This window comes from Fukomys damarensis, unplaced genomic scaffold (assembly GCF_012274545.1).
Source record: "Fukomys damarensis isolate Sample0158 unplaced genomic scaffold, DMR_v1.0_HiC HiC_scaffold_16, whole genome shotgun sequence".
In the NCBI taxonomy this organism is placed as follows: Eukaryota; Metazoa; Chordata; class Mammalia; order Rodentia; family Bathyergidae; genus Fukomys; species Fukomys damarensis.
In genome coordinates this window covers 125,233,238-125,244,144 of record NW_022900928.1, presented here as the reverse complement: position 1 = coordinate 125,244,144, position 10,907 = coordinate 125,233,238, and the positions used below count along the sequence as shown (strand labels likewise).

Sequence of the window (10,907 nt, the reverse complement as noted above, 5' to 3'; positions counted from 1 at the left end):
CATTTTTCCCTTTCATCAACTGTATGGCATGAAGAGGCTGCAGTAACTGGTTCAGTTCTCTTACCTTCTACTTATGCTTCAGCCCAATTACAACGTCATTTCAAATGACAGCCTATAATTAAAATTGCAGTCTAGAAGTTACCAAGTATCCACTGATTTTACAGTCAGAGGCTGCTACAGGTTCTCTTGAAAGCAGCTGAGATGTATGTATTTCTTCTCTGAAATTCTCTTTAAAGTGGTTAAACCACACTGTACCACTTCACTTTTCTTCCTGTATCTACTATCAGTCTTTTTCCTGCCTTTTCACTTATTCCTCTTCTTTTTGCGCCGTGTAAGGAATTCCTCTAGGGAAAAATGCCTTCTCTTTTCCTCATTATTTTTGTACACTGCAGCTTCAGCCATATTGAAAGGCAAAAGCCAAATGCAGTTTTTCAAACCTCCTCATTGTTTCTGTCTTTCAAATCTTTACTTCTAGTGACTTTGGCATGTCCTTCAAATGAATACTCATAAAAAAGGTCCTAAACATTACTGTCTTTCTTCTCTTCACTGCTATTCTTCTCCCTTGTCCCCCAAATCAACAACACTTTTGAACTGAACTGCCTCTGTATCTAGGCAATCTGGGGCTGTCAGCTCTGTCCACACTGCCCCTCTCTTCTTTGCACTACCATGCTCACCACACTGGGCCTCAATCTCTCTTTTGTTTTTTTTTTGTTGTTTTTTTGTTTTTTTTTTCAAATTCCATGCTGTATTTTTTTTTTCTTTTATTGAGTTTATTGGTACATTTTAGGTATACAGTATAGTTACATTTATCACTGGGATCTTGTACCTTTACATGATAGGTCTTGGTTCTCATTTTTTCCCCTTGTCCCTGCCCTCCCTTCACCCACTCCTCCCCTCCCCATTTACAAACACTTTATTTCCATTTTTTCATTTTCTCATATTGTTTTCTTTTCCCTTATTACCTTTCCCCTACCCTTCCGAGAAAGGGATTTAAAACAGTTGTACATTGTTGTTTATCATTGATTGTAACCAAATTTACTGGTAAGTGTTTAGCTATTAATAAGTAAAGCAGTGTTTCCTTACTGGAGAGAATTATGCCCTGTCATTCTTTTGTTATTGTTCGTTGGGAAATACATTGAGAACTAGTTCAAGCATCTGCAGCCATTTGACACATATGGTCAGAGGACAGAGATGGTGAGGCCAAGGTCAGGGTTCAGCTGCCATGTGGACCAGTTAGCTGGGTGGTGCTCTGGGCTCAATCTCTCTTTTAAGATTTTCTAAATACATGCATTAGTGATGTCTTTTCTTTTTCCTTTGTTCTGTTCATATAATTTTTCTGCTAACAAATCTGCTTTGTTTTCAGATTAATGATGGAACAAAATTAAAGTATTACTTTTAAAAATACTTTAATTCCTTGTTTAGCATTTGTCATTTGGATCAGTCTTTTTGGCCAGCTTCATTTTCCTAACCATACCTTGAAATTGCTAGAATACTAGTTCTGGAGCTACACACACACACACACACACACACACAAACTAGGCGTTTTCTGCCTGCCGGATTCTATGTAAAGTTGATCAGTGTGAGGACCACACTCAGTAAATTCTGCTGTCTCTGTGGATGATTGACATGTTGGCCTTCAAGCTGAGGGCAGAAGACGACTCACCCTGGATGAGGGTGGCACAGACCAATAGGCTTGTAGTTTCCACAGGATAAAAAGAGAAAATGAAAGTGTTTCCCTGCTCTTCAGAGGAGCTCTAGTCATTGTCATTGCCTTGGAAATTAGTCTCAATTCTTTCAGCCTTCCTATGCAGGCCCTTTGGCTTTCAAAACAGAGACTTGTGGTGACTCTTTATTGAACTCCCAGGCCTTAGACCTTGCACTGCAACTACATCTCATTCTTCAGCTTTCATGGGGCCATTTTGGATTCTTCCATCTCTGGTCCTGCAGATGGCAAATGGGACTCTCATTTCTGATCCTGTGAGCCCAACTAAGGAATCCCCTAGATAATCATACACATAGTTTACATGGAATCTGTTCATCTAGAAAACTCTAATACAAGATGTGATAGAATCATACTTGTATTGGGAAGAATTACTCTGGCTATAATGAGAAGTATAAAATATAAACTCAGGACTATAGGAAGTAGGAGCAATAAGAAAAATTTAAGAACTTCTTGAGAGCAGCTGCTTTGATCTTACTAGATTCTTTATTAAAGGGGCAGAGAAAGGTATATTGATTTAGAAAGTAGTCAAGAGGAATTAATGTCAGGATTGCATTATTTCTTTATTGTTGATTATAAATTAAGTAGTGATGGCCCATGGGACCCTTGCAAAGGATCAGGGCTACAGATGTAGGTTTGAGATTCACTGGCATATAGGTCAAACTAAAGATATGGAAGGAGTGAGAACAGTTAGGGTCTTGGTACCCAAGAATGCCAACATTTTACAAATAGTCAAAACAAAAGGAGTAAGTGATCCTAGGAAAGTCAGAGAAGCTCTTCAATAAGAAAAATATCAGGAATGTTAAATATGCAAACTGTGAAAATAAGTACTGCATTTAAAAAATCTGTATTCATTGTCAAGGATAGCATGGGCAAATTTGGTGAGAGGTTGTTGGTAGAGGTTGAGATGGAAGCAATATTGTTTTCTATATTTACTTGCTATTAGTGCCAACTCTTGGGTCGCTAACAAGCAGCTTTCACCTTGCTGGTAATGCATGTAGCACAGAAACTGAACTGAAATCCTATTGAACTGTCAAGCAATGGGTCAAATGTTAATTCATTTCAAACACATCCTAGCTTCACCTGGAAATTATTGCTTTTTCTTTGGTTCTCTCAGAGGACTTTGTTTATAACTTCAATAATTGTTTAAAACTTTCTGTGTCATAGCAGAATTATATATGTAGCTCTGTCTTTTTCTCTTGGGATCAGGGAATGTCTTATTTATCTTTGTATCCCAGACTTCACCTAGTGAGTTGAGATATTTAATCCCTGTTTATGGAATTGAACTGAAACGTTTATATGCCATGGTTTGTCTGTGCACAATAAATTATTTGAAAATTCACACCTGGCTTTACCAAGAGGCAGACATATATTTCATTAAAAAGAGTAATCTATGAAAGAATTGAAATCAGTTTTCCTCTCTTTTCATTCTATGAAGACTATTTTCATTAGGTGTCGTTCAAGAATAGCTCTGAAATTAGAACTCTAGTCTTTTGTCTGAGAAACACTTGGCTAATCTTTCTTACATGTGAAGAACAGCGTTGGACTTTACAAGTAATATTTTGTGATGGCAGTCTGCTATCAACATTCCAGAAATTGCACAGTCATCTTGAGTTGGCCTATAAATTGGGTTTGCTTTAGATAGGCTGTTTGAACCATATGACAAATAAGCAGTTTGCCGCTAAAGATGATAGACTAATTTATAATCTTTACCTTGCAGAACATATCAAAAGTGACAAAATCACAAAACTGTGCTCTGAAAAAAAAGCTATTCTAAGCTTGTCAGTAAATGAGGCTTATGTTTCCTGCCAATCTTTTGCTTTTAAAAATATAATTTTATTTATATAGTGTCAGATTGAGAAGACTTATGGTTGGTACTTTAAACTGATTACTGCAAATGCAGTGTTGGAATGGTGAGACAGTTTCTCCAAGGTAGAACAACATTTGAGAAAAGTATCAGTTTTCAAGTCTCACATGACTTCTCAAACCCACAAATAAAAGAAAAATCTGTTTACTAGAAATTTGTGACTTCACAGGGTAGCCTTACAGAAGCAATGTATTAGTGATTTTTTTTCTTTTTCTATCAAAAAAATTACATTCTACATGAGAAACTAATACTTGGCGGAAGACTTGATGAAAATAAATAATTGGAAAGTGCTAAGAAATCATAAAATGTGTCTCTGTTTCAATTGTTGTTTGACTCCATTCTGCTTTCTAGCAGAGTATACAGCAAATGACATGATATAAATTGAATGCATACTTATTCACCACAGTTAGGAAAACATAATGATGTGTTTTTAAACTCAGTGAAAATGCCCAAGCAAATCCACATCACATTCTGAGAGTCAGTGCTGATATTGGGGGTTTGTTGTTTATAATGAAAAGTTTGTAGTATAGATAGGTTCCAATAATTGTTATGGTGATGGGGGTAGAATATAGTCACACATACAAAGAAGTCATGAACTAAATCTGAGGGGAGAGAGAGAGGAAATTATAATTTTCCCAAGGGTTATTCAGGGAAGAGAGTCATTAGAAAATGAAATGTATTATGTCACGTGTTTTCCTTTTTAATTAATTTTATTGGTACATTTAAGGTATACAGTGTAATGACATTCATCATTGGAAATTTGCACCTTTACCTAATCTATCTTGATTCTTATTTTTCCCCCATTCCTCTGCTCTCCCCTCGATATCTCCAGCCCTCCCTATCTACAAAGATTTTGTTTCCATTTTTTCCTTTTCTCCTATTAATTCCATTGTCTTCTTTCTTTTCCCCTACCCCTCCCACTTCCCCTTTGCACCTTTTCTTCCTATTTCACATTATCTATTATACCTTTTAGTACTTATTTACACTTTGTTTCTCACACTAGAGAAAGTATTCAGTATTTACACGTGTGTCCTATTTATGTCACTTAAGAGTATCACCTCAGTGTGCATCCATTTAGCTCAATAGCTAAACCTTTAGCCAAATTTATCCAAAAAAGGAAACAAAAGGCCCAGATCCATGCAATTAGGAATGAAAAGGGTGAAATTACAACAGACCCAGCCGAAATCCAGAGAATCATCTATACTGACTTTGAGAACCTATACGTCATGTGTTTTCTTGAGTAGATTCCCTGTCATTAATTCATGAACGAAAATATTAAGACAAAGTTTAGTGGATTGGAATCATTTGTTTTTCAAGGTAACAATGAAATTTCATGCATACTTGTATACAACAGAAAATGGCAATAAATATTTTGGCAGTTTTAAAATAGTGCACTGCATTTTCCATGAATGATCCACAATGTCTGAATTCCCTGCCAAAATATTTGGGACTGGAAACCCAGGGTACTTGCTTACTCCTTGGGTGTGGGCTTCCTTCTCATTTCACATACTGTTGACCCAGTAAATTCCATCTGCTATAGTCAGAACCCACATCCGCAAAGTCAAAGAGAAGAAGTCTTGGCACTGGTGTCCACAGTTTCACTTCCTGCTTCATTGACCCCCACTGTGCAGTGGCCTCTAAAACTGCATGAGGCATTCCCGACCTCTAAATACCACCCTTCACCACACCCCAGATTGATTTCAGTGAGTTAGGGCTCACTGTGCATTTCATTTTACTGATACCTTTCGAACATTGTTGTATTTTATCCATGTTCTGATTGGCCATAAGTGCCTTTGCCTCCTGTTACATGATTTCCAGATTCTGTGAATAACAGAGAAAGTTATAATCTCTTACTGGCCTGCAGATATTATGTGCTTTAATCTTGCAAGCCTATCTTTATTTCCAGCCATACTGAGGACATTTAGGGTTCTGTGATTTGTGATCCTGAAAAGTGATTTTCTCCTCTAACTTGGAGCATCTCTGTACTTTATATTTCTTCATTAACTTTGGTAGCTTCTCTGTGGTCTTTGTATTGCATGAAGATCTAAAGCTTAATAGAGAGACTCTTCTGAGTTTTGCTTGGAATCTCTTCCATATTATCTGTCCCTATTATTCAAATTCAGGTGTGCTCTGTGGGGTACACCAATCTCTAGATTGAACACAGACCTAATTACAGGCTTTTTTCTCCTGTTTCTAAAAAATATGTGCACACAGATTTTACGGGCTTCACCTCTATTACTATTGGGCATGAGATTCTGCTGAAGCCACAGTTATTTTGCAAGTCAGCGAGGACTTCTCCAGCAGTGGGTTGGAGTTACATTGGTAACTTTGCTCTAAATTTCCCCTTTAATGGAAAAAAATATGGATGGAAGGCAGAGGAGCATAAATCTTGCAAGTTGCTTTTCCAACAGCAGCCAGAACCAGCCCCAAATGAAGACACTGTATGCTGCTGGCGGCTATGCTCTCTGAACGCTGATTTCAACAAGCAATCACCAGCCAGAGAAGTATTAGAAGGTAAAAGGGGATTAACCAATTGTTAATCCAGTTCTGACTTTGGTTTGGGGTTCATTTCTTCAAACAGCCAAGTTTCATGTTGTTTTGTGATTAAGTGCTTTTGTCCAGACAGAACTTTTCATTTTGTACCTTTCACCATTGTTTTTGGCCACAGACCAAGCCTCACATCTCATGGTCACAGAATTCCTTTCTCCAGACTCCTGTGTAGATTAAGGCCTCGGGGGTAATATGAGACGCCTCAGTTTCCCAGCAGACAGCACATTAAAGCGAGGTCTGTGGGCCAGCTGCAGAAACAGGTGTTATTCTCCTTTAATTTACACCTGCCCCCATTTATTTGTCCTAAGAATTCCTTTCACAGAGTTGTTCACAGATGCTGAAGGAATTGGGTAGGTTTAACAAGTGGTGGAGTCTGAGATTAAAATGCTTCACCTGCTGGTAGTTCAGCTTCTTAAATAATAATTCCAGATGTCAGGAACTTACTTTTTTGTTGTTATGTTTGCTCTTTACTAATGAGCAAGAAGATGCAGGATATAGCTCAACATCTACTACATGGTGTGTTTCTTGACTCAGATTCCGTCTTCTTTGGAGAAGCCTGGATCCTGCTTCCTGCTGCTTTCTGAGAAACCGGAGAAGTAAAATAAATGCTGTAATAATTGACCTTTTTCATCTGTGCAGCAGAGCCATGAAGACCTGAACTGGTTAAGTCCTATCAAATTTAATATTGGTAGGACTAATCCCGATCAGTTTTTATAGCTCTATTACATGAAAAAGATGAAAGAGAATCAAATATCATAGTGTTTACTACAGACTCTACTATTGTTTCAAACATGTCTTTGGAGGGTCTAATGATTTTAATTGTAGCATGAGCTTATAGGCTAAGTGTCTGGATACAACTTTTCTGGTAAAAGCCACCATGATCTAGCATTATTTCACCTGACTTGGCACCTTAAAGTCCAAGTTGCAGGAGTATGCTTCTCTTTCTGACCTGAAATTTAGCAATAAAATCTCTCTTCAAGGTTCCTCAGTAGCTTTTCACAACCCACATTGGTTTAAGCCTCTGGACCCACTTACCGAAGGGTGGGTCACTGTTTTTTCTCTCCTTGGACCCTCTCTCATATCTTCACCTCCAAGCATGGCCTTTGAGATGCTTTCTCAGACTGGAGTCTCTTTTTCTGTGATATCTGCTGAAAGGCCTTTGTTTTGTGTTGTTGTATTTTATATTTAAATTCACTATTCTATAAACTCCAAGGGGACATGAAAGATATCCTCCCACCCACCCTTAAACTGCCATACCAGTGGTAAACATTCATTAAGTAGATGATAATATAATTCTGCAGCTCTGGAGACTGACTTTTGCACTTGGTTTCACAGAGTCACAAGTGTAAAAGGTGCATTTCATTGCTTTATACTAATGCCTATTTTGCAGGAAAGTTGACTGGCAGGATTTGGGGTGAGTAAGAATATTTTCAGTATTAACTAAAGATTGTTTAATAAAATTTATTTCCTAAATCATGAGAATTATGTTACCTTATTTGATTTAGGTAATGTTTAAATAAAGACTATACATTCAATAAAGTTGAGGTTAGCAGTGTGACTATAAAGTAGTATTCTTTTGTGGTGTTAAGAATTGTCTCTTCCAAGATGCTTAGAGAGGCCCAGGCCAAATGGGAAAGAATATCTTGCTTCTGTCTTCCAGAATTCCCCGAAGCTGGTTCTTAAGAAAAATAGCTCATTCATCATTTAAATGCCCCGAGGCTGTCAGCAAATTTGGACTCTCCATTCCTTCCTCCAAGGGATGAAATCATGAGCAATAGAATTCATCAGTGACCTTCTACCATACTGTCATCATGGCCTTTTGAAGATAGCTGGGTCATGCCTAGGTTTGCAAACACCGTACTGCAGCACCGCGTCCTACGTCCCAGCTATAAGCGTCAGGACGCTTGGTTCAAGCGCCCCTCATTCTTCGCAGCCCTGGTCGCTTATATAGGCTGCTTCCCATTGCCTTGCTTCCCTTTATTCATTTCTATATTTCCGGTAGCCCTAAAATAAAACATCTTCTCATTGGAGAAAACTTCCCTGTCTTTCCTAAGCGGAACTGGACACTTCCTTTTTGATCTTTTCTTTTCTTCTTTTTTTGGTACCGGGAATCAAACTCAGGACTTTAAGCTTGTGAGGTAGGTGTGGCGTCACTGAGCTGAATTCCTGGCCCATCTTGACCTCTTCTGTACACCTCATTTTCTCAAGCATCTCCTGATCTTCACGCTGGTCTCTGGCTGCTTTGAGGCATTTGTTTTATGTGTGGGTGATGAGTTCCTTGAGGATGAAGAGTGCCTTTGATTCATCTTTTCAAATCTAGAGCTTTCCTCACACCCTTCACCCTCAAACTTTCTCCCCAGCTTCTGCCGGGTAGAGCAACAGACACGCAGTAGGTGCTCAACTAATGCCTATTCAACTGATGAGTGAATACAGCCATGCTTACAATTGGTCTTGAAAGAGTTGGAGGATGAAGGAAGTCTCTAAACTCTGTGAAGGGGAAGTGAAGGGTCTAAACTTCAGTTGTTGAATTTCTGGGAATTTACCTTCCACTTATCTTTATCCTTTCCATCTATTTATTCAAACTCTGTTTAGGAGAGCAAAGTATAAGTGAGGCGATGTGTGGAATTCCTCATTTGGCATTCTCCCCATCCCTGCTCCCAGCAGCTGGTAATCATGGGCTATCTCATCCAGTGTCTCATTTTTACAAGGAGAAGATCTGTCTTTGCTTCAAACTGAAATCAGACTTAACATCTTGGTACACTGCTAGAAACACATAGAGCATGGTGGTTTTCCTATTGTGAGAAGAGTAATGAGTATCATCTTCATTGTCTTATATTGGGGTGTATCGTTCCTTCCCTCTTTTTCCTCTGCTCGCCTAACAGAGTTTCAAGCAAGGTCAAGTTCTGAAAATCCTCAAAATCACATGAGGGAGACACTCCTAAATCTCCCTTTTATCAGGAAGAACTAGAGGCTCAAAGAAGTCACGTAACTGATGCACAGGACACACAGCTGTAAAGATGCAAAGTGCGAATTGGAGCCCAATGGATCAGCGTTCAGAGTCAGTGTTCTTAACTACCATGATTAACTGCTTCTTGTTCAGAAGTTGATTCTAATCATATGAGAGAAAATGTTTTTGTAGGGAGGAGAACTGGGTAGAGGATCCTTGGAACTGCTGCACAGAAAGATAAAGAGAAGAGAAAAATAATAACATTACTTATAGCTGCGGACCCTGTTAACCATTTGGATGGTCATGTAAATTATGTCCCCAATGAAATAGCTGGATATTTCCAGAAGTAAGTAACCAATACAGTAACTTGGCAGAAATGAGTCTGCTTAAACTTATGCAGAGGGTCATGGCAGATGGCCTAAATGCCCGGGAAGTTTTAGTCAAGATGCACTTATATAGTGAAACTGCATTCTACTGCTTGGAAAAAAAAATTAAAAGTTTAAAGTTACCTACAAATTGTGTCTTTTCCACAGAAAACATGGGTCACAAAGATAAACATTAGCTGTCAGAGAAGCTGCAAATCATCCAAGATGAAAGCAATGTTCTTTTATGGGATCTGAGAAGAAAAACTTTCAGAGTGAAATCCAGTAATCCCTCATTTCTGATTCTCTGTCTACAGAGATGCTCAAATTCAAGTGCAGGCCTTGGTAATATACTGATTGCTGAAGGGCAGCTCGGTCTCATGGGGGATCCAGAAAGAGATCCAGAAGAAATTTTCACTGAAGTTGGATGGCAAACATAAAAGGGTGCATACTATTGAGCCCAGAGGCCTGGCAAAGACAGATAGACTCTGTGTGTGAAATGAATGTCCTTCCCACAGCTGCTGTATTATGAAAGGCTTGCAGGTTGATATCTCAGAACCTTTCTAGGATATAGTTATAAATTCCTGAAGTATAGTGCCCACATGGAAACCTTAATACCTATCAAACATTGCTATATCCATCTATTTTTTTCTACCTACCTATCTAATAATTTTCTAAGAGACTTTAGTACGTATTATTTGAAATGATCACTGTTCTTTTTCTTTTGAAATTTAGACATATCTTTAGACAATCAAGTATTAACCCACAGGGAAAATATTATAGCCTGTCTTGGAATATGTCTGCCTGAATTTACAATGTGAAAGGCACATATCTCTAACAGGAGACCTTATTTTACAAGATTTCACGATAATGAAATGCAACTTAATATGTTACACTCAATATATAGCCTAATTTCCCATAGTTAAAGTACTTAAAATTTTTTTTTCAGGAAATGGTTTATAAGATGTTCAACTCTACTATTTTACTGATGGACAAATTTGTACCTGAACTGTTTCTGAATGCCTTTTTATTACAAAAAAGAAAAAAAAAAGGAGCAAGCAATAGCAAATGAAAGACATCTATTATATAACTCCCTGGTGTGGCTCCCTGTCCTGTTAACTCACTCAAAATTTTAGGAAGCTCAAATTCCTTGAATTCCATTTTAATGCCACCCCCCATTCTGTTTTCAGTGGTGATGAAGAACAGCTGGTCACCATCCTCTTTGATAATAACTTTCATATAGTGGAAACCAGAATGGTTTTGGACATGGTACTCACAGAAAACCTCTCCTTCAAAGATGTAGCCTATTTGGTATTTCCTCCTGTAAATAGCTGGATTTCTTATAGCAAACCCTTCCAACAACTATCAAATTTTAGCTCTGTGTAGTATAAGGCAATGTTTTATGCCCTGCTCTTTCAGGAATGTCTTCTGCGGAGGTTTCACAATAAAATGTATTGTGTC

The 10,907-nt window shown here is 38.1% G+C and overlaps 1 long non-coding RNA gene across 1 annotated transcript; it reads left to right on the top strand.

Annotated features, from left to right (window-relative positions):
* The first annotated feature begins 5,887 nt into the window (after positions 1 to 5,887).
* On the top strand, positions 5,888 to 8,698 carry LOC117286370. Its single transcript, XR_004517535.1, has 2 exons — positions 5,888 to 6,101; positions 7,798 to 8,698. It is a non-coding gene; the product is annotated as an uncharacterized LOC117286370 (long non-coding RNA).
* Positions 8,699 to 10,907: the final 2,209 nt, after the last annotated feature.